Source organism: Pleurodeles waltl, chromosome 11 (genome assembly GCF_031143425.1).
Source record: "Pleurodeles waltl isolate 20211129_DDA chromosome 11, aPleWal1.hap1.20221129, whole genome shotgun sequence".
NCBI classification, from domain to species: Eukaryota; Metazoa; Chordata; class Amphibia; order Caudata; family Salamandridae; genus Pleurodeles; species Pleurodeles waltl.
In genome coordinates this window covers 171,602,282-171,627,137 of record NC_090450.1, presented here as the reverse complement: position 1 = coordinate 171,627,137, position 24,856 = coordinate 171,602,282, and the positions used below count along the sequence as shown (strand labels likewise).

At 39.7% G+C, this 24,856-nt stretch overlaps 1 long non-coding RNA gene across 5 annotated transcripts in view; it reads left to right on the top strand.

Moving 5' to 3' along the window:
- LOC138265550 (uncharacterized) overlaps nucleotides 1–23,220 on the top strand; it is a 205,383-nt gene extending 182,163 nt beyond the window's left edge. For 3 of the 5 annotated variants that reach the window (XR_011199379.1, XR_011199381.1, XR_011199382.1), the window contains 3 exons: nucleotides 7,207–7,264; nucleotides 16,059–16,160; nucleotides 19,670–23,220. This is a non-coding gene — a long non-coding RNA (uncharacterized lncRNA). Of the gene's footprint in view, nucleotides 1–7,203; nucleotides 7,265–16,058; nucleotides 16,161–19,669 lie in introns of all 5 variants that reach the window. The other 2 variants (XR_011199378.1, XR_011199380.1) reach the window with 1 other exon arrangement.
- Nucleotides 23,221–24,856: the final 1,636 nt, after the last annotated feature.

The window sequence follows — 24,856 nt, the reverse complement described above, 5'->3', positions numbered from 1 at the left end:
TCTTCTTATCGATTCTATGGAATTCCTGTACCATACATTTTTCAAATACATCAATGGATCTTTGTACTACTTGGGGACAAAAGGTTGATTTAGGTTTAAAATTGCCTGTTGTATCACACCGCAAATCTGTCTTCAAGACTTCACTAAGCAGATTCGTAATGGGGTTGTCAACCCAAGTACTGTCTCCTACAAGTTCTCCCATTGTTTGTAGAAATTCTATATCACTTATTAATAGCTTAGAAGGAGTACTACTAATTTTAACTAACTCTTTGGATGACTTTGTAGCATACCAATATCTCAACTTCAATATTCTCACAAAGTGAAATAAATCAATACTACTTTGTGTGTAGTCAAAAAATGCTGTAGGACAAAAAGAAAGACCTAAGTAAAGGACTTGTTCCTGAGGTTTTGTAAGAACAGTATCAGATAAATTCACTACTGTCAATTTATTCATTGGTTCGATACCATTTGTCCCCTTGTGCGAACTCCCATAGAACTCTTCATATCTCTTTGTTTCTTTCCGTCTCCTTTGCTGCCTCCTATTCCTCCTCTTCCATGACCTCTGTGACCTTGTACACCTCTGCTTCCTTGGGTTTTCATTCTCCCTTGCGCCATGAGGTTGATCTCCTTTACAATATTTGATTTTACTAATTCCACATCAGACTGATTGGAGACATCATTCTCTCCTGTGTCACTCCCAGTGCATACTTCTTGAATTTATTTCAGTTGTTGTAATGTACACCTGAGGTATTTGTTGTCCTACATCTTGCATCATGATGTTACTTCTTAGATTATCACATTTTCGTCCAAAGGTCAAAATACGACCCCTTTCATAATACACTTCTTCTCTATGAAATGTACATTGTTTTTTAGCTATTATTATTTCCCCTTCCAACTTATATAAAACGTTCATTTAGTCTTACCATCTTTTCATATTCCTCAAGACTACAATTATCTTTTAACATCGCCATACATTTGTCAATTTCTTGTGATAATTTCTCCACATCTTTCCTAGCATACTTGATTAGTATTTTGAGCATCCCCGATGAACAATTGTGATTGTTAATCATCCATTCCTCAATCATGTCAGGATCCGGATCAACTATATTACGTAAAGTAAAAATGATAAGTCCTCTTGGGATTCTATCACACTCAACATACTTCTGTAATGTGGTGGCCTCCCACAATTTAGCATGCTCTCGTTTGGATATTTTCCACAAATTGTCCCACAATTGTTTCTTCACCAGTTCTTCCTTTAGAACATTCCCAGCATCAGATCCTGATTTTTTATCACGAAACGCGTAGAGTTTATTGCTGCCATTAGTATTTAAATAAACGCTGTGTAAATATGAGCTGTGGTTTGTGGTCTGCATCAGGAGATACGCCTCGGGATCAGGCGACGTGCTAGTTTGGATGTTTAGGGTTCGCCACCCCACCACTGGCTTACCGCGTGTGAAGCAGCTGGAATCTGGCAAACAGGACTGATATATATATATTCACTGAATAAAACGAAAGTTGAAGCCAGATTATAGTTAGGTGAATTTCTCACTGACAACATTAACGTTTTGAACTAAAAAAACACCCATAAATTCAGCAGTTATAGTTAACAGGACTACCTTAACTCATGCCCCCGCTATGCTCTGCTTATGACCTCTCATATGACATCACTCATTTCCTATAACATAATTTATGATGTCATATACATCTATATATTTTCAATTAAAAAAAATCAAAGGTTAATGCTAAATTATAGTTAGGAAAACTTTATTTATTCTTTCCATACAAACCTACCTTACGCCCTACAAACATAAGAAATTCTAACATCATAACTATAACTTAAATTTAGAATTTAAGCAACACCTTTATATTACTGTAAGTCATGCACCTCCATACACAGTCTTGCCGCCTCACTCACCACACTATATTAACTACAACTCACGCCTTCTCTATGCACTGTTTAAACGTTTGCATATACATCAGGCATAGTATGTGAAATCATAGCATTAATAACAACACTTATGACATCTCAAATGACGATTTGTGGTAATACAGTGCATGATAGAGTGGCGAGTTATAGCTATTGTAGTGTGGTTATTGAGGTGGCAAGACTGTGTATGGAGGTGTGTAACACAGCAATATGAAGATGGTCCCTAAATTCTAAATTTAAGTCATAACTATAACTTTAGAATTTCTAATGTTTGCATAGTTTAAGTTGGGTTTGTATAGATAGAATAAATAACGTTTTCGTAACTATAACAGCCTTAACCTTTCGTTTTCTCATGGAATTTAAATTATTTTTATTTTTTAGTAAAAATGTGTTTCAAATCGTGATGCAGAGTGTCATTCAGTTTAAGTATTTTTTCGTGTTGTAGATTATAGTGGAGGACAGTGTGATAGAGTGTAGTGTCATAGAGTGTAGTGTACAGTGGAATAGAGTGGAGTGGAGAAGAGTGGAGTAGAGTGGTGTAGCATACAGTGGAGTAGAGTGTTACACAGTAGAGTGGAGTAGAGTGGTGTGTCGTATAGTGCAGTATAGTATCATAAAGTGGAGTTGGATGTTGTACAGTGGACAGGCATGCCATACAATGCAGTTGAGTGTTGGACAGTGGAGTGGCATGGACTGCAGTGTCATGAAGGGAAGTGTTGTGGAGCGGAGTGTAGTCAAGTCGAGGGTCGTACAGTGGCATAGAGTGGAATAGAGTGTTGCACAATGCATCTGTGTTGAGTGGAGTTCATTTGAGTACAGTGTTGTACATTTCAGTGTTGCTGGGTGGAGTGTCATACAATAGGGGCAGAGAGTCTTGTACAGTGGTGTGTTGTGCAGTGGAGTGTTGTACAATGGTGTGACATACAGCAGAGGAGAGTGTAGTAGATTGGAGTGCTGCATCCTATAGTGAAGTGGCATGCTACAGAGAGAAATGAAGTGGCATGTCCTACAGTCTTATACAGTGCAGTACAGTGACGGAGAGTGGACACCATATAGTGGAGCAGAGTGTCATAGAGTGGCATACCATATAGTAGAATCTTTCAGAAAGGAAGTGCATAGAGTACAGTAGGGTGTTGTACAGTGGAGTGACTTGGAGTGGATTGTTGTACAATAACATAGAGTGAGGTAAGGTGTTGTGCACTGGAGTAGACTTGAGTGGAATGGCATACCATAGTGTGGAGTGAAGTATAATATAGTGGATTTGTGTGGAGTGGAGTGGCGTGGAGGGGAGTCAAATTGTGTAGTGTAGAGTTGAGTAAACTGTCATAAATTGGAGTGAGTCTCTTACACTAGAGTGGAGCACTGAGTTGTAGACTGTTGCAAAGTCTTGTAGAGCGCAGTAGAGTATTGCACAGTGGAGTCTACAAATATAGAGTGGAGTACAGAGAAGTACAGTGGAGTGTACTGGGATAAATTGTAGTAGTGGTGTGCAGTGACATAAAGTGTAGGATAATTTTGTATAGTGGAATTATATACAGTGGCGGAGAGTGTCAGAGTGGAGTGCCGCAGAGTGGAGTGTCAAATAGTTGCAAAGAGTGGGTTAAAGTGTCATACAGTGGACTAAACTGGAGTGAAGTTGAGTGGAGTTGTGTAGGATAGAGTGGAGTAAAGTATCGTAGAGTGGAGTAGAGTAGAGCGTCACAGAATGGATTTGATTGCGCAACAGTGGAGTGGCATGGAGTAGAGCAGAATGCGGACAGTGTGGTAGAGTGGAGTGGTACTGGAAATAAGATGTGGATCAGTCCATGATAACAAAATAAAACCCAAGAGGCACATTGTACCAACCAAACGTTCTTGTGTTAATATCAATTCACTTCTATGCAAAGAAAATCTATTTTACGGGAGAATGCAAGTTGCTCCAGCCCATTTCGCCAACTCAAGAAATCACGGTACTGTTATCTGAATTCTATTACATCTGGTTCTAGACACTTTTTCACAGCACCATTCAGGTATCACATTAACTTTACCTCTGTAATTAGTTCTAAAATGGCCTTTTCGTCCATGAGGATTAGAATTGTTCTCAAGACGTTTGCACATTTACACCATTCCAACATACTCAAGCCCTAATCCTGAGATGTTGCAAGAATGGGCTGAGAACACTACCAACTGTTCGGAAATAATGTTAAAGATTGAGGAATCAGAGAATGGCTTGAAACCAGTCCAGAGAGAGAGAAAGAGAAAAACAAATTCCTAAAGGATACGGACACATGATTAGATAAATTGGAAAGGGGAAATTAAATTGCACAAACAAAGGAAGTTTTTAAAAGAGGTATGAGATTAGGAGAGAGGTCACATACTAACATTTAATAAAAAAATATGACATAATGTATCGGGAAAGGAAAAGGTAAAGAATCAGGCACAATGGGACCCAAGCAGAATTTTAGAGAGAGATGGATCTGACAAAAGAAAGTGATGTCCCAGAAAGAGGAGACAGCAGTCTATCTGATGGAGAACCACTGAGCTGACCAATGCTATTAAATGAGATGGGTCATTTGAGAAAGGGACGCATAAAAACAGCCACCGGAATGAGAGGAAGAAGACGTGGAAACAGAGGAGGCGGAAACAGAGGAAAATGAAGAGGAACCAGTGGAAGGGGAAGAGGCTAAGGGAAAACCACCCAAATGGGAATGGATATAAGGGGTCCAGTAAAGGAATCATAATGGGTATGGATAACAAAAATAAAAGTATAATTAATTTATAACTTAAATCTTTGTCTCCAGAAGAGGAGGAAGTGCTTACTTTAGGCCTCTTTTTGTCCCACCATCAGGTTTGATTATACTCAAACTAGAATTGACGTATTCAAGCTGCTACGAAAATTAAAATTAAACAACCGTATTTTTTTACAAAAATTCAAACTGGAGGAGCGCATGAACACAAAAACAAGGAGGTGTAGGAAAATCAGGATATGCGTATTACATTGCATGAATTACAGAGTGGCAACACTGTAGGAAAGGACAAGATTGAGAAGTTCCTAGATGAACTGGGCATTACATGTGACAAAGGTGCTCAAAGTCATTCTAAAACCAAATCCACTGTCAGCTCTCACTAAGCAAAAGCAAATAGCTACCTCCCGAAGGTGCCCCCGTAACCACATACTTCACATTCAGAGCCCTGGGGAGGGGGTGGTCTCTGGGCTTTAGTAAGCCCTAGAAAGGGGGGGGGCTTGCATCCCCCTCCTTCAAATATTATGCCTCTGAGACCTGGCCCACCCAGGGGCAAAAATAAAAGCAACCGAAGGAGACCGTTTTTGTTTTGTTTGTTTTTTTAACACAGTGAAAGTGCTTTTTAGCCCTGGGGACCCCTGCACCAAGGCTAGGGGGGCAGGGTAACAGTACCCTGCCCACGTTTCCTTTTTTTTGTTTTTTAGAATGGGCTGAAGCTGAGTCTCAAAATAGCTGGCAACACTTCCTGTTTGAAGTGTTCGCAGCCAACCAGATCTCTGCACGAGATCAGTACTATTTGCAAATATGTTGCAATGCTAGATATGCAAATTTAGATTTCCTTTACCTTCTCCTAAACTACTGAATGGATTTACACCAAATGAATAAAAGACTCATCTGCGGACCAAAAGCTTCCTTTCTGCCAATTTTGGTGTAATTCCGTCCAGCAGTTCGGGCTGCCGGCGTGTCTAAAGAGTCTATAGGAATTACAATGGTAAACACACTTTTTTTACCCCCTTTATTCCTCCCTCCCCCCCATTTGACGAATCGACCCCAAACTTTCCATGCACAACAAGATGTTTGGGCCCACTTTTTTGGGGAAAATTTTGTGAAGATTGGTCAAACGCTTCTAAAGATAAAGGCAAGTCGAAAAAACCTACCTGCCAACTGATGGCTGCCAGTAGGTAATATCTCTCTCTCTCTCTCGCTCTCTCTCTGTATATATATATATATATATATATATATATATATATATATATATATATATATATATATATATATATATATATATATGTATGTACAGAGAGAGAGAGAGAGGGAGAGAGATAGCGAGAGAGATATTTCACTGTACTGTTAGGTATGCTTTCGCAAGTCTGCTTATTGCAGCAGAACTCTGTTCTTTTACAGCCATTCTTGCACCTCCATTTGTAACCATCTGTTTCATTCATACTCTAAGATTGTAAACATGCAATGTGAAAATGTCGAAAAACCAAAGGTTACACGGACATTATAGTTAGGTTGGCATTTTACCCATACAAAACCATAGATATTCAGCAGTTACAGTTATACTTATAGATATACTTATGTTAAGAACTATAACTCATTGCCCAAGGTTACTTTCCAGCAAAAGTTATAGTTTCTTCAGATAAGGAGAACTATAAGTAGAACTATAACTGCTGAATTTCTATGGTTTTGAATAGGTAAAATGTCAACCTAACTATTACGTCCTTGTAACCTTTGGTTTTTCAGTGATTTTCTATACTTTTTTTAACGCACACATTAATATTTGGTCGAGGTTACGGGAAGCCAATCAGGGCCTTACTTTTCCCCAGGATCCGAGGAGCATCTGAGGAGGATCCTCAAATCCGAGGATCGGCCGAAAAAAAAGGCATTTTTTTTGCCCAAGAAGGGTCCCTAAGTTACACACCCCTACATGTGTCCTATGGGGTCAGGATGCCTATATCCTGACCCTTTATGTGTTTCTACATTGTTTTTTTCCCACTCCCCCTTGCAATGTGTGAAACACAATGGCAGCCTCAACTTTTCTGTCAGGTTGCAGCCAGCCAATCAGGGTCTTGCTTTTCCTCCGAATCCGCTGAGGATCCAGGGAGAATCCAAGGAGGATCTGCATCCCTATATATACAAATGTGGTTTTCATTTAATAACTAGAAAACTACTGAATGCATTTACACCAAATCACAATAAGGTTTCTTACTGGACCAGGAGCTAACTTTCTGACAAGTTTGGTATGAATCCATTGGTTCGGCCTCTACTCATGTTCAAAATCCCTATGAAAATTAAGATGGAGAAAACATGTCTTTGGGCCCCCTTTTTCTTAGCCCCAGCTTGACCAATCACCTCCAAACTTTCCAGACAGCAGGTGACATGAGGGTCAGGAAATGTATTGATATAAGCAAGTAAAAAAACGATTTTCTATTGAAACTAGTTCTCAACTATAACTACCTAGTGGCGACCGCCGCAAGGTGATAATATAGAATATATATTATATATATATATATACATATATATGTACTCACACAATTACTTTTCCCTCAGCAGGAAGCTGTAGCGCTGGATCTCCAAGTGGGCTGCAGGAGAAAAATTGCAGCACAACCAGGTATGTTGTGAAAGTGTTTTCACCTCAAAGATTCTTCATTTCATTGAAAAAAAGAGTTAAAAAAACATTAGGTGGTAGAAATGGGAGCGCATTTCGGCACATGAGCCTTCAACTGACCACCATGTACATTCATGAAAGTGATTTTTAAAAAGGAGAAACTGGGTCACATGACCTTCTGAAAGCAATTGAAACTAAAGAGTTACTTAGCATTAGCTTACAAGTAAACTTAATTCATCAGGTTGCATAGATCAAAGAGTACAGATTGTATACTAAAATCCTAATTCATTATCTTCGTGGAAAGATATATAGTTGAGCAGGCATGTGGGCACCCAATCGTCATGCTAGGGTTACATCCACTAGCAGTTCTGTGACATATTACTCTCACTTGCTTACTTTATAGGGACAAAGCCGGAACTCCCGAGCCTTGTTCACTATTGCGTTATTATATTACTCCTGGCTGAAGAATCAATGCATTTTGACTGTGTCACACAGCCATGCTCATGATACAAGACACCATTTTGACATAGTAGCTATATAATGTTAAGCCCCACCTTACACTCTAGTGCAATAAACAGCAATAAATGACTTGTATACTCCTAACAAAGCCATCTTGGAAGGTGTTAGTTCATAGAAATTCTCTTATATTCTTTGTGTAAATCATCATATTTCAATTCATAGGACTTAAATTAATATGGCTACACTTCATACTAAATCATTCATCTCCTCTCATTACTTAATGCATTCAATATTACAATCAATTCAATACATTTCAGATAGGACAATCAGTACATTGTACTTAAGTATTTATTGGTCTGAATGTGAAATCAAAACATTTTATTTCTGTGATACCAATTCTTTAGTTATTTGTGCACCCATCTCATTACTGTGATGCAACATGAGGCATGCAATTGAAATCTAACCAAAGCTATCAATGCAGCCTCAGTGGGTTGTGTACCCAATATATTTATGGATTATTGATGTAGTTTACATTGCGTATCCAGCACTCTATAATATTACTCAAAATACATGTATCAATCCCCAGTGGGCCAAATAATCATCATATTCCCAATAATTCTTTTTTGTTTAATTCTACAAAACAAGATTCAATAAAAAGCAATAAAACAGGTAAAAATATTTGCTATAGCCTACACAATAACAAATAAATATGATTTTCTGCTAAAACAATGGCCTTAGCTGCTGTTCATGAGCCTCACACTGGACTCTGTTAAGAGAAAAGTGTGCAATTATTCATCAACATTTAAACATAGGGTTCCTTCCTGTCTTAACCTCCAGGCTCCTGAGTTCACGTTCTCTGTCTCCACCTGTGCCTTTAAAGCAAATAAATAACTATTTCAGCCACCACAAGTGCTATATTTGGTAGCTGTTGAATTAGTTTGAGGGCAAATCTCGTTCTGTTTTGGCCTTTTTATTAGATTTGGTGGAAATCTTTAATGATAAGGCTAATGGTGCACTTATTGCTTGGCAGGCTTTACTCCATTCTGCCAGGGAAAGGAAGGCATGTGCTCCATTGCCCTGGCAGACTGCATACCACAATACGTAGAGGTGTCTGCCTGCAAGGAGGAGATCTCAATGCCATCAGAGGAACGACCACTGAGGGGCACCTGTGAAGGCACTGTAAATTAGTTGAGCAACTGCAATGTTTCATGCAGCAATAAACAAACTTGAAAAGTTGGAGTTTGTTTTTGAAAAACAAAAATCAACTACTCTGACACCCTCAATATTTTCTCCAGAGCATGGGTGCTATTTTTTTTGTAAATAATCCTGTTTAGGAGCACTTGGCTTTTCCTGGCGGTCCCAAACAGGAAAAACTACATTAGAACATTCCCCCTAAATATGGTGTATGGTCTGAGGTACTTAAACGAATCACCTGATGTCCATGAGGCTGTTGGTCTAAGGTTTATGCTGGCGGGGAAGGTGGTGGCTACCTCACACAATGGATCACATGACTCTTATGTTCAGCAGGTAGACCATCAGTATGGAGGACAAGGTACTCCACTATGTGTGTGTACCCTGTCCTCCAAAAGCTAACTAATCCTAACTGATAAAAGCACTGGGTGGTGGGTGGCAACCTGAGGTGCTTGTATGGTTGCTTGGTTTCCATATATTGTTTAACATATTTTATGAGTATGAATATATATATATATATATATATATATATATATATATATATATATATATATACCTTTCTAAAACGGAGATCAAATGCTCAAAAGGCATCATACTACTGTACAATGAAAGAGTAAAAGCCAAGATTCAGCCTAGCAGGAGGTTGGTCGGATTCACCTCCAACCAACCTCCTGCTCTCCTGGACTCCCACCAACAACAACAACAACACTATGAAATCATGAACACCATCCACTCCAGCTCTCCATCTGACCCCTGCCCTCATCACATCCTTAACAAAGCAAGCTCCTTCATTGCACACCAACTACGGAAGATCATCAACAGCTCCTTCGAGTCAGCCACGTTCCCGGAGAGCTGGAAACACACTGAGATCAACGCCCTCCTCAAAAAAACCAAGGTAGACCCAAAGGACCTCAAGAACTTACGGCCTATCTCCCTGCTCCCCTTCCTGGCAAAAGTCATCGAGAACACTGTCAACAGACAACTAACCCGCTTTCTCGAGGAGACCTGCACCCTGGACCCTTCCCAAGCCGGATTCCGCAGCAACCACAGTACTGAAACCGCACTCATCGCTGCCACTGATGACATCAGAACCATACTGGACAGCACCAAAACCGCGGCCCTCATCCTCCTGGACCTCTCAGCCGCATTCAACACCGTCTGCCACCACAACCTACAGTCATGCCTCAGCAATGCAAGAATCCGCGACAGAGCTCTGGACTAGGTCACCTCCTATCTCACCAGCAGAACCCAGACAGTCCTCCTCATCCATTCCGCTTGGAGGCCACCGAAATCATCTGCGGCGTACCCCAGGGTTCGTCCCTCAGCCCGACCCTCTTCAACGTCTACATGGCCCCACTCTCTAACATCGCCCGATCCCACAACCTCAACATCATCTCATACGGCAACGACATCCAGCTGATCCTCTCCCTCACCAAGGACTCCTCCAAGACCAACCTCCACGAAGGAATGAAGATCATTGCTGAATGGATGAAGAGCAGCTTCCTCAAACTCACTACCGACAAGACAGAAGTCCTCATCTTTGGCTCCACCCCCTCCACATGGGATGACTCCTGGTGGCCTGCCACTCTCGGAGCCGCTCCGACTCCCACCGACCACGCACACAACCTAGGATTTATCTTGGACTCCTCATTACCCATGACCCAGCAAGTCAACGCCATCTCCTCCTCCTGCTCCAACACCCTCCGCATACTCAGAAAGATCTAGAAATGGATACCCACCGAAACCAGAAGAACAGTCATCCAAGCCCTCGTAAGCAGCAAACTGGACTACGGCAATGCCCTCTACGCAGGAACCACGGCCAAACTCCAGAAGAGGCTGCAATGCATCCAGAACGCTTCCGCACGCCTCATCCTGGACATCCCCTGCCACTGCCACATCACAGATCAATTGAGAAACCTGCACTGACTTCCAGTCTACAAGAGAATCACCTTCAAACTCCTCATCCATGCTTACAAAGCACTGCACAACACCGGACCAGAATACCTCAACAGACGTCTCTCCTTCTACACCCCTACCCAGCATCTCCGCTCCGCCGACCTCGCCCTCGCAACCACCCTACACGTCCACAGAACTACAACTGGTGGTAGATCATTCTCGCACCTCGCCGCAAAAACGTGGAACACTCTTCCCACCCACCTGCGCCAGACCAAAGACCTCCTTACCTTCAGGAAACTTCTCGAGACCTGGCTGTTTGAGCCATAGTAGCACGTCCCCCTCTCCTCCCCCCTTCCTCCTTATCGCCTTGAGACCCTCACGGGTGAGTAGCACGCTTTACAAATTCCTGATTGCTTGATTGATTGATAAAGAGCTCTCATTCAACTTCAAAGAATCATAGAATATTAAAAAGTATAGTCCATTGCAAAAAAAGTATATAGCAAAGCCTTCCTGGAATTGGAAGGGGCCAACTCACAACGGCAACGTAGGAGTGCATAAAAGAGTTCTTCTGTAGTAGTCTCACGTACTCTTACATGCCTTTGTGAATTACCCCCAAATATCAAAAGTGAGAACAAATGGGTTCTTTGGGAAAGATTCATCTACATCAGCTTCTCCAGCAAGTAGCTTGTGAGTTACTGGTAGCTCTCCAGCTACCTGTAAGTAGCTCTCCTGTGTAAAGCCACTACTAGAAGCTTTTCTGGTTGAATTAATATATGTATACAAACATTAAGAGTCTGTATTCAACTACACATTGTATATTTATCGGATTTTACTGAAACTTTTATGGCTTCGACCAAAATAAAGTTACATTTTACTTAGACTTTGAAATGTGTCTATTTTTCAGAACTCATAAGCTGTATTTGAAGAAAAATGGCAAGATTTCCCAAATACATTAAATACTAATATTTGAGTGCTAAATTGTGGTGCTGGAGAGACATTAAAAAATGATTGTCCTGGTGCCAGGGGTGTTGCAGTGATGGCTGTTACTGGTATTATTTTGTCCTTTTGAACTTTTAGTGCCCTTCAAACAGAAGGTGTGTGACTGTCAGAAACGTGTCCAGCAGAACAAACATAATTGCAAAGTTTTATTTTCATAGCTAACTTTCTTTTAATTTGCTACATTATCTTTTCTCACGTTGCACTCGTTTCTTTTGTTTTTGCTGGTAGGCACTGTTCTCAAAAGATGACGATGGTCTTGTTCTAAATAATGCAAAGCGACATTGTTTCTTTATTATGTGCCATTTCTGAAATTATACTTTAACACATAATGGCGCAGTACACCACAATCCTCCACACTACAATCCGCCCCACTATAATCCACCCCACCTCAGCCCACATCAATCCACCCCACTGCACCCCACCCCACTTCAATTCTCCCAACCCACCCCAATCTAATCTGCCCCACCCCAGTTGGCCCCACTCCAATCCAAAGCAAACTACACCACTCCAATACAATATACCCCACTCCCATCTACCCGACTCCAATCTGCCTCACTCCAATCCAAAACATTTTGGCGCACTCCAATCTAAAAAAATCTACCCCACTCTAATCTGGCCAATCTAAAACAATCTGCCCCACTGCAATCCAAAGCAATCTGCCCCACTCAAACCTACCTCACTCCAATCTGCCCCACTTTAATCCAAAAGAATCTGCCCAACTCCAATCTGTTCTACTCCAACCTGCCCCACTCCAACCTAAAATAATCTGTCTCACTCCTGTTCGCCCCAACCCAGTCAGCCCCACTCCAATCCAAAACAATATGCCCCACTACGGTCCAATCCACCCTACTCCATCCCAAATCACCCCACTCTAATCCACCCCACTCACATCCAGTCCACTCCACACCAACCCAACCCAATCCAATCCACCCACTTCACGCCAATCCACCCCACTCTAAGCCACACTAATACAATCTGCCCCACTCCAATCTACCTCACTCCAATCCAAAACAATCAGTCCTACTCTAGTATGCCCCACTCTATTCCAAAACAATATGTCCCAATACAAACCGCTCCACTCCAATCTGCCCCACTCCAATCCATTTCAATCTTCCCTACTCCAATCTGCACAACTTTAATCCAAAACAATCTGCCCCTCTCCACTTTGCCCCACTCCAATCCAGTCCACCCCACTCCATCCCAATTTACCCCACTAAAATCCACCACAATCCACCCATCTACAATCCAGTCTACCCCACCCCACACCAATCCAATCCACCCCAATTCAGCCCTGTCTAGTCTACCACACTTCAATCCAATACACCTCACCCCATTCCAATACACCCCACCCCACCCCACTCCATTCCAATCCACTCGAGTCCAATCCACCTCACATCAGTCGGATCCACCCCACTCCAATCCAACCCACCCGACTCTAATACATCTCACTCCACTCCAATCCAACCAACCCTACTCCAATTCAACCCATAGCACTCAAATCCAACCAATCCACCCACTCCAATCATGTTCACTGCTATCCAATCCACCTCACTCCAATCCAGTCCATCCACACCACCCCAATCCATCCTACTCCAATACAATCCACTTTAATCCACCCCACTCCAGTCCACATTAATTCACCCTGGTCCAGTTCAATCCTCCACACTCCAAACCACCTTGAGCAGCCATACTGGTGTACTGTACAACATGGTAAACACATTGCCTAAGCCAATAGCTCTTGTATAGGCGAGCTCTTGTATAGGCAAGACCTACTGGCTTTGCCAGTGCTTGTTAAATTTCTGCTGACAACCCTCCCTGATGTACTAAAGTGATCTTGCATATGGTGGCCACTAATGTAATCTTGTGTGATGTGGTCACTATTACAACAATAATAATATTATGTTTAGCTCAGGGTGATTTTCCTGGAACATAAGTATCACACTTTACACACAATACCGGACACCCCTAAACGACATTTAATACAAATACATAGGTCTTTATTCTCTGCACCTTCACTAATAGGGAGTTTTGCACGTCTGTCCTGTGTAAGCACAGCACTTCCCCGACTCTAAATAGAATGGGATCTCCATGAGTTTGAGGGGTCGGGAACACATTTGTTTTACTCCTCCAGCCATGGCCAGGTTTTGACATGGGCAAGCTGGGCCCAAGCCTGGGATGACAATCTTCAGAGGGGCGAAAGAAACTGTCTGAATGAAGGTCATGCAAACAGCAGCACCCTTCTCAGTTGGCACTAATGATTCAGTTTAAAGTGCAGCAGCTGCAGTCATTGATAAACATGCAGCATGTGCTGTTTTTGACACTATCAACACTTTCCCTTATTATTTTGTACACCATACCACCTCAGTATGGACCAAGCTATATGCAAATAATTTTTGACTCTGATCTAATGGGAACAGTACAGCCTGAACTGCCAACCAAAACAGAAGTAACCCAAGATCAGTTTCTTAGTTCTCAAAAGCACTTTGTCTAAGGTGTGGCCCGAGTAATTACCAGTGACTGAAATTAATTGCATCACCTTTTTTGTACACTTCAGTGTGTCAACCTAAGTGGGATGGGAATGCTCAGATGTGGGTCCCTTGCACACTTTGTCACTGGAACCAAGCTATACCTCAATGAGCCCTAACTAGAGCAAAATCGGTCCGGTGTGGCTTGTGCTCCAGGTCAGGGAGGACCTGGTTTAGAAGGTCGGGCTGCACTGTTCCCACTGTAGGAGGGTCAAGACTGATTTGCATATAGGTGGGCCCAAACTGAGGTGGCATGGTGTGCAAAATAAGTATGAACTGGGATGCAACCCCTAGTAATTTACAGGTTAATTCAAGCATTCCATCCATCACTTTTTGTATGCATTTACTTTATTCACCAGCAGCAGTCAAGGCCGCCAAATTTCTTTCCACAAAGGAAGCTGTTCTAGTAAGGGGTGGCTCTTCTTCCATCAGACTCTAAACGAGGATCCCTTAAAATACAGCTACATGCAGTATGCTGCCCAGGCACCGCTCACTTGCTCTTCAACGAGGCACTTCACAAAACACGTCCAAGGCATTCATCCAATGGGTTGTGGACGTTCTACATGTGCACGATCCCAACACACCCACTAGTAGAAATTATTTTTTGATAATGTGAGTGATAAAATAACATTTAAAGAGAAGCCTGCAGCGTCTAGAAGTGTTTACTCCGAAGCGTGGCTCCTCCTAACTCGCTGAGACTTGGCACGTCTGGAATGACCTGCAGGTCACAGGGAGGTTGCGCCATAGCAGTCACACGTTCTGACGTAGTCTGACAAATCTATCAATGGCATTTCCGGTCTTTTGAGCAACCGTTTTGTTTCAATTACTAACGATTCACACTACTGACTTTTTTAAATTGCCGTGCGAACGCTTGGGCTTGCCGGTGTTTCTACACGAAAGTACATCTTTCAATGATTCATCCGGCTCGTTTCCTGTTCTATACTTGACGAGGAATTTATCACCATTATTTCCTCACACTCGTAGTTTGAGAGTTTGGGCCTCATTCTGAGTTGCCCTACATTTGAGGTGGTAGTTACCACGCCTATAGTAAATCCATAACGGGGGGGGGGGGGGGGGGTTCTGAGCTGCGGCATTACCACCCAATTCTGATTTCTATATCTCAAAAGGGGGAATAATTTGGTAATAGTACTGCACTTTTTCCCCAGCTTTGAGCTGCTACACTCAGAAGATGCAGTATTTTACCTACTGCTTTAAATAGTCCGGTACTGTGGAGTACTGAGTACTGGCAGTTTTTTTTATTTTGAGAGATTGAATACCTGCACGTATTACGAAAAACATAATAGTTTAATTTGGGGAGTACCGGCACTTCTATTTTTCCATTTCAAGCACTGATTTTACCACACAAATTTTACCAAGTTATACGTAAAGAATTTATATGAAAAACGCCTCATTTTGTACACCTTGCAACACAGATTCAGGAACAAATTCTTATTTTCAAGTGAATCTGGATTACGGGTGAGAAAATATCTTTCTCCACTGAGGTTTCTGTGTCGGAGTGAAATCTGAGCAGTGCTTGTTTTGCTGGTAGTTAAAAAAATCAGTTTATGAATTGGTGTCTCAAACCTCCTTGGAAAAAAAATTAGAAATCACTGAATGGGGCTTGATGCAATTGGGTAATAATTGGCGATTTCCTCTGCATAGTTCTGTTTCCTGCCTCCCTCTTCCTCTAACTGTAAATATAACTTTGACCCTTGATGTCTTTAAAGGAAGTGACACCACAAGAGCTTCGAATTAAATGGTGGAGACTGTGTTAGGCCAACAGACAGTGATTGATACAACCCCGAATCACAACTAAACAATTTTAAAAGGTAAGATTCACTTTTCTTTAACAATAAATACTGTTGGTTAAAATAAAAGATTGCAAATCGGTCCGGACACAGGCATAGCTAGCATCAGTGCATCAGGTGCATTAGTACCGGTCCCGGGTGTGTGAGTGGGTACTGCACCCCGTTTATGGCTGTCTTTTGCTTCTCTATTGAAGGAAGCAGGGCTTGGTTTCCCAACTTGTACCCAGTGCCAGTGCTGGGTTTCAGTCTATCCTAACACTATGCAAAAGAATCCCCGCTCAGAGCTGTTGACTGTACATTACCCAATGGATATTAATTGTGGAAATCGTGAATGCCTCTCTAACTTTGGCCCTCAGGAATAGATGGTAAATATCCAACACAGCCTTGTTCCTCCATGACCTGAACAGAACACATTAAGTGCCACATTGCAATGTGCAAGCAGATGTTACAAGGCATACAAACATGCACAAACACACACACTCACACACACCCTTTTCATTAGATATTTCTTGGAACACAGGTCTGTCACTGGTACTTGATGATTTTTTAAACATGCCATCTATTTCAATCAGTTTCCAAAAATGTCTGAATTATTTTGTAACTTTATACAAAGTTACTGTATATTTTCTGATGAATGTAATTTTATCACTTTTTGCCCAATACATTTTTGGACGAATTAATTTCCTAATTTTGACAATGATTTCGTTTTAGCCTCGTCCAATACTGTTTCTACCTATCCTCTGTTCTTAAGTTACTGCATAAGTTTTCGTGTTCATCGAAATATTTTTATTGTACTGAAAACAAAATACTTGCTATTTATTTATTTTATCTACATTGCGCAGACTCTTCTTTTTGGCAGGGACTCAACAGATTAATATCATGGTACATAAATATTTTGTAAATTAAATGTTTCTAGATCGTCATTTTTTCTGTCAAAGGCAGTTTTTAACAAATTTAACACTATCTGCTTTACTGGGTTCCTTTAAGTGTGATTAGTTAAGACGGTGAATCTGAAAAGATAATTAAAAATGATCTGACCATTGCACTGGTTGTAATTCTATCCCATAATATGCATTACTCCAGTGCATAACAACACTGAAATAATGACATTTGATATGAGAAAGGGTGTTCCTTAGCAAAGTGTCCTTATTGATCAGAAGCCCATTCAGATATTGAAGTCTCTTATTATTAGGAATCTAGAAGGGCCCAGTTCAGTAGCCAGTCATTTCTCAAATGGATCTACAAAGTTCTCCTGAAATTCAATAGACAACCAAGGTCTCAAAGGTGTTTTTCTTATCGGGTCTGGTTTAATCAGTAAAGCCTTGTTTTTGTATAGACATCATCACAGGCGAAGAGTGGATTTTTTCATTTAGTTGTTAAAACAATAGCTACCCTTCTTTCTATCTTCATGTTTCACCACCTTAGTACGATAGACTATGGGTTAGCTTATTTTTGCTTGTGTAGTCTTCACAGAACTAAGTTTCCATAAGAAGCATGCAGTCTGGAACACTCAAAATCAAGATGTCATTAACATACACAGCATTAGCCAGAGTAGAGGGTGCATTGATAGGTGCTCAATTAATACATAGTGCTGTTTTCAATTTTATGACTGTATGCATTGGATGTATGTTTGCAATAGTAATTCCATGTCTGCATGTGTATTACAAGCTGTGTTTAAACATCCCTCAAATAAGGATCATTCCATCTGCTTTTTTGTTGTTGTGTAATGTCTTGCCAGTATACATTTTTTATAAATTTAAGAATAAAACCGCCAATTTTCCAATGAATGAGACAAAATGTTAGTACTTGCACTACTCACTTTGTCAGAGTGGGCAGTGGTCCCACACGGTCCGCCAATCAGAGATTAAACAGGGTTTAGAAATGCCACACAATGTGCAGCAGTTCTAATAATAAAAGGTAACAAAAATGCAACATATTCAAATACTTTGTGCATATTTAATCAAATATGCAATCTGCTACTACACATGAGTGTCTGTATATGAAGTATCATAAGTTATTATTTCATTTATTTCAAATTATTCCATACAATCACAACATAAATTCATGAAATAATGATCAAATTAACAGTGAGTATAACCGCTTCAGTTCCCGCCATCATGTAATGGTTCCTGTTCCTACCACTTAAGACTGTAACCTGCTACATTATGAGTCTGAACAATGGACAGCCTCCAAATGGTATCCTCTGATAAGGTTTTAATGATGAAAGGTAACTATGAGGGTCTGAATATGTGATTTTATCATTGGGCTTAGTGCAAAGGTTAATTTTGGATTCTTTCCTAGTGGTGTTATTGTGTCATCCAGGAGAGGTGTTATTGTGACATCCAGGAAATGCATTAACGTCCATCTGATTTTAATACTAAATTGTATGCTTTGATTAGTGTTATTCAAATAATCAGGGAATTTCATCAGAACTTCATATTCTGCTCACCAAATATTTAATATTTTAATTTATTGCTGTCTTTGAAGAAGTATTCCTTCTAATCGTATTTTGTTCAAAATGTTTTTGTGTTCATAATAATACTTCAATATGTTGGCATTTAATGGTGCCACATTTGAGCGCATTACTGTTCCTTTTAACTGAAAATAGTGTTTTTTGTAAAAAAAACACATTGTTGGCAGAGAATCAAATGCATTAACTGCTTCAAGAAGACTTTTATTTGCATATTAATCTGCTACCCAAAGTTGGAACAAATGCACATTTTCTTGACGTTGTTTATGGGGTATATGCATAAAGAGGAATTGAACATCTAATGTGAAAAGAACATCTTCTTCTAGAAGTAGGAAATCTCTCAATTCACTGAGGCACTCTCTCGTGCCTTCGATATACATCCAGAACGACCTTATAAGTGGTTTAATTATGTTATCTATGTTTAGTGCTAGTAGTTGTAGCAATGATTTCATTCCAGAGATTATGTCCCTTCCAGGTGGTTTTACTGAAGACTTTTGTAACAAGCTTCAAATAAACTACAGAGACTTTGGTATTCTGATTGTAAAAATCATTTTAGTGATTGCTGAAATCCTCTCTTTTTGTTTGTCTTCCAATATTACTATATCACTTAGTTAAGATTATTTTCATGTGAAATCAATATTACATTCCAGATAAGTATTTTTATTTGCAACTGCCTCCAAACCTCTTGCATTTACCATGTTGATTAATTCCGTCAAGGGGTTCTCCTTTATCAGCCACTTTGATTTCAAGATGTTTATTTTAAGTAGTTACTACAATAGCTCATTCTCTTTTTAATAATGTTACACTAAACTCTTTATTTACTGGATGCTTTCTGAATAATTCAGCTCGCAACTCTAAGAAATTAATCTCAACCTCATCATTCTTATATATTTACGAAGTTTGATCTTAGGTTGAAGGTATGTTGTTGTTGCTGTTGGTACAAATGTGACCCTATTTTATAAGATCTGATTTTCTAAAGGTCTAATCTAAATTTTTATTATTCCGTTATCTTCTGACGTGGTCTGTAACCTTCCCCTTTCTTTTCTTTTACTTCTCCTAGAACATATGAACAGTATGAAAGGACAGAAAAATGCCTCTGAGCTTCAAAAACAAGCAGACAAAAACTATCATGGCTACTTGGCTCTGGTGTATGCTGCTGTGTGAGATGACCCGATTAATGAGCAGCTAGCAAGTCCATTTGAACCATAGTTTAATGTTTCTACAACTGCACTAGGTAAAAGTTACTTCACACTTGGCACCACAGATGACATTTTTGGTGCTAGGCAAAGCCAAAATGTCTGTGCTGAAGTACGGCAATAGTCTCTTTGAAGGTCTTTCCTAAGCCATTCCTTCAAGGAACACAGAATGTGCTGATTTACAGATCTCTGACCTGAACAGGAGAGGCCGTGTGATGGAGGACAAGAAATTCCTGTATTAGCTCCCGATTGGACCAATGATAATGCTCCGTGATATAAGCCAGCTGAATTCCTTGCCTTATGAGAATTGGAGATTTTTGCTGGTGTTACAGTTTAAACTGGCCACTACAGGGGTAAGCACATTTTGCATGTACAGGTGGCTTTGAATTCAATGCAACACATACTTATATCTAATGCCAAATAAAACTATCAGCAGCCTATATGTTTCTAATCTTTCCTTGATGTCATCATTATCAACCTCAGAAACAGTGTTCTTTAATACAGCCAAGTCCATTTGAATGTTTTCTTTATCCAGGGCATTTATTGACTCAAAGACTGTTTCACCATTATCCACTCCCACATATTAAGTGGCTACAGCAGCTAAAATGTAACAAAAACAAAATTGTTTCACATAGTCAGCTGCATCATGCAAGTGCAGATCCAGAAATTTCTCTCTGGACAGATTCCCACCATAACTCTCCACAAATGCAATTTCATTCAGATTGTTTTATCAACTGCAATTTTTACATTACAAAACACATCACCATGAAAATGTATGCTGTCTTGTAGCAGTCGCAACTCCCACTTCTTTGTAGAATAAAATTAATCTTTGATGAAGTGACTTTCAGAACGACCTGACCAAGTGATGGTGGTATTCCACCTTTCTGACAGAAGCACCCTACTCAATGATGTCCACTAAGCCATAGTGGTCATTCTGAGAGTTTATTGCAGGTATCTGCTTGCTTTAACAAAGAACTAAATAAATATGATCACTTCCCTTTCAACTTGAAGACCTGCACTAACTTCCCTTTAAAGCCCGCACCATCTTCCGCACCTGAAGCATCACCTACATATTAATAATGGCCAGTTGGTGCACCTACTTAGCAAAAAAACACAAAGCAACACAGGAGGTTAATAGTGCAGAAGAGTTATTCCATTGCCAGTCTTGAAGTCAAAAAATGTATGAGCAAATTGACAGGAGATAATCCTTTGGAACATTTCACCCATCATTTGGAAAAACATCCCTCCTTTTACCAGCCTCGCCACAGAATCCTGAAGTTCATAAATAAGCTAACCATGCACCACTAAAAGAAGTACTGCATATGTCCGAGACAAGATCCTTTAAGCCCAATATAAGCTTCTCCATTTGCCTTTCCTGCAATATGAGATGTACATGATCTTGAATCATTCCCTTCTTTAAGGTGAAGCATTTGATTAAAAAAAATTCAACCCCAATGACAAAAATAGATTAGAGTAAAAGAGCAACAGTAAATTATTCTTCAGAAAAAATAAACTGAAACCAAAGCTTCTGATCTGTATAGTTGCATAGGTTTATGTCTACTGACATGTTTGGTGATTTCCAGGTTTAACAAATGAGAAATCTCCATTGCACAACTGCCAACAAATCCAGTCAAACAGAAGTGCCTCTTCTAGAATTATTTTCTTTCCAAGTTTATAAACCTATTAATTCATTAGAGAAAATTCAGAACTGAAGCAACATTCAGAAATACAGGACTCTTTCCTTATGGTCCAACAATCCCATCTTAGAATTGTGAATGGAGAGAAGTTAAAAGATTGAGAATTATTAAAATCAACACAATGATGCATGCTAACCTCATGGTTTTGATTAAACTCTCTTCTCAAAGTGAGCTGCTATCAGAACAAATGACACCCCATCCATTGTTGGATAACTTCCAAAGAATGTTATGGCAGTGGTGTTTTCACAACTTACTATTAAATATCTAATTTGTGTACATGCTTCCTAATGTTCACTCTAAGAGAATATACTTCCTATATACTTCCTTTAATTGTAAAAAAAAAACACCTTAGAGTCACAAAATTACCTACAGGTGTACTCTTCTCTCTGTGGGAATGCATAATGTTGTTACATTTGAATCGGTCTGAAACCATGGAAATATGCCTTGTGTCTGTGAACTCAAATGCAAATGTAAAATAGTTAAATCTTTAATTATTCTAGCACAAATATTTGTTTCAGTGTTGACATAAAATGTAGCTCAGTAAAAGAAGGTGTCAATTTTCTCTCTTTCTGTAATGTTCTCTAATATGTAAATATTTTTTTTCACCTTCCTACATACTTTCGATTACAATTGATTAATTCTGCAAATGCATTCACCTTTCATTGGAATTACAGATAAGAGTGATTCCCTGAAACCCCTCTAAAGCATCTTTCTCCTTACTTGTAATAGTTCTTTTAATTTTCCCTATACTTTAGGTAAAGTATAGGCAAAATTATTTATTTTAAAATAAATATTAAAGTATGTGTATATTAAATATTATTGTAAACACTTGAATAGAACAAAATAGAAAATGCCATAGCACTATTATCTTAATTTTGAAATTTGTTTTTACTAAATGGAGATATATTAAAAAAAAGATATTTCGATTTTTGAAGTTGAAATTAAAAATAAATTCCCACCTAAAGAAATTAATTATTATGTAGAAATAATTATTGACCGTGATGTGTAGAATAATAAAAATTAATTAGTTATATTTAAAAAAAAAAATGGTTACATTAATAAATTCCAAATATGGTGTAAAATGTTAAGTAAACAATGTGTACTATTTTATCAATTTGTTAACATTAAATTATATTTATTATTATTGTAAACTATTTTCAATAAGTTAGTTGAACTTATCATTATTTATTAAAGGGATTTAGTTTAATACAGTACCTCTATTATTTTTCTGTGGGAAGGTGTTGCAGTACCAGTGGTTGGCCATGCGTGGTGCTGGACTTACTACTGTTTCTTTTCAATAGTACTTTATACTCAGATCTTGTGAATAAGCAAAAAGTAGTAAAAAGTAGTAAACTTACTCGAACATGTAAATCACTCAAAAATGTACTTTACCTTTGTGAATGAAGCCCAAAGTGTCCCTTTTTGACATGTTTCAGGTGTATTGTGCAAATAAGCAAACCTTTTGCAGGCTTGAACCTTAGTTATCTGTTAATCACTCTGCTGTGTACCAGATGTGGATATAAATAAGTTCAGTCACAGTTTAAGAGAACCCGTAGAACATATATTATTAATCAATGCATTGGTATAATGGTTTTTAAATGCAATCTAATAACTTGCTGTGTGTCTCATTCTACCTATTACGATAATACCTTCAATGACATTTGTCATTGAGAGTATCCTTTACTATGATGTTTAGTAGTGTCCACAATTTGTTCTAGTAGCTAATAAAATAACTTCTAAACCCTTATCAGACAATCCGTACCTTCTTATCCCACCTCATATTCTCACAGTCTTACCTATGTGTTTTCTGTTTCAGCCAGGGAATAGTCTCAGTACCCAAAGCTGGCATATAAGACAATTATGATGTTTCACCAGAGTAATGGTTACCACAGAACTTAACTCTCAACCTTCTTTTCTCAAAGTGAGAAAAGAAGTTTGGCTTATCGAACACCATATTCACATGCACTAGCCTGAGACCTCTCTCAGAATAGGTCTGACAAAGTGCTACAAAACTAAAAGCTACTGAAAGGGCTGCATGTGCAAAGGCTTCTCTGGGGACACTGAATATACATCTTTGCTTCTCTGTTCTGTTACTCAGGTATTACCAAGCTGACTTCTATCTCTTCAACTACTAACTAACTTGCATTCTTCACCACTTCAGCACCAGCTTTAACATTCCAATGATGATATCACTGGTGCTCTAGTTCTAAATGGAACTGGTACATTCTGCACAACACACCTTATACGTACACACCATACAGAGAAACAAACAGTTAAACCCTGATGAAGTATACTGTTAATCAGTACACAAAAAAAACTGCTGCTAAAAACTCTGCTCAAACTAAAAGAAACTGGAGACACTGCAGTGGACTAGCACCACTCCCACTAGAGGTGCATTGCTATGCAATTAGCTGAATTATCAATTCATGGATACTGTAGTAGGACTATCCAACTAAATATCCGTAGCCTGTCAAAATGTTACAGGCTACCATGTCCTTTTCTAGAATTTGTTGAAAAAATGGTCTAATTGGGGCAGATCTGAGATTTTAGGGAGGTTTTTAGCTAGCATCTACCCTGGTAACTCAGCCCCAACAAGCTAAGACCAGCACAAATTGACCAGAATATTGTAATAGTATACTAAGTGGGTTTCGAATAAGGACCTAAAAACTGGCAGTCCATTCAAAACAACAGATCAAAACAGTCTATAGCTTCAGATAAACTGACCATGCCAAACTAAATGAACATGTGAACCCTGCTATTAGCCTAATCAAAATATTTTTTAATATTCTGTTTACCTCACTAGACCTTTCTTTGGAAACAGGGTCACAAATACATTGACAATATTTTGACCATGAGTGATGGAGTTGGAATGCCCAAGTGCACTCATGGAACACCCCCTTGACACAAAGTAGTTCAGAGCAGCACCAAGCTAGGGAGCAGGTCCAATCTTCCTTCACTGAGAGCAGGGCAGGCCTCAGGCAGCAGGACAATTGTTTGGGGAACAAGGCAGGCCTCAAACAGCAGAGCAGTCCTCTGGTAGCAGCAGGGCAGTTCCATGGGGAACTAGGCAGTCCTCAAGCAGCAGGGCAGTTCCGTGGGGAACAAGGCAGTCTTTTTTCTGTAGTCTACAGCAGTGGTTCCCAACCTTTTCATATCTGTGGACCCCCACTTTAACATTAATGGAACCCAGGGACCCCCACTGAATCATCATTGGAATCTGGGGGACCCCTGCCTAAGCCATTAGTGGAAGCTGGGGACCTAGTATGTCAATATTTGTTAACATTTTTTAACTTTCTAAGCTCTCGTGGACCCCCTGAGAAGGCTTCGCGGACCCCCAGGGGTCCCCGGACCACA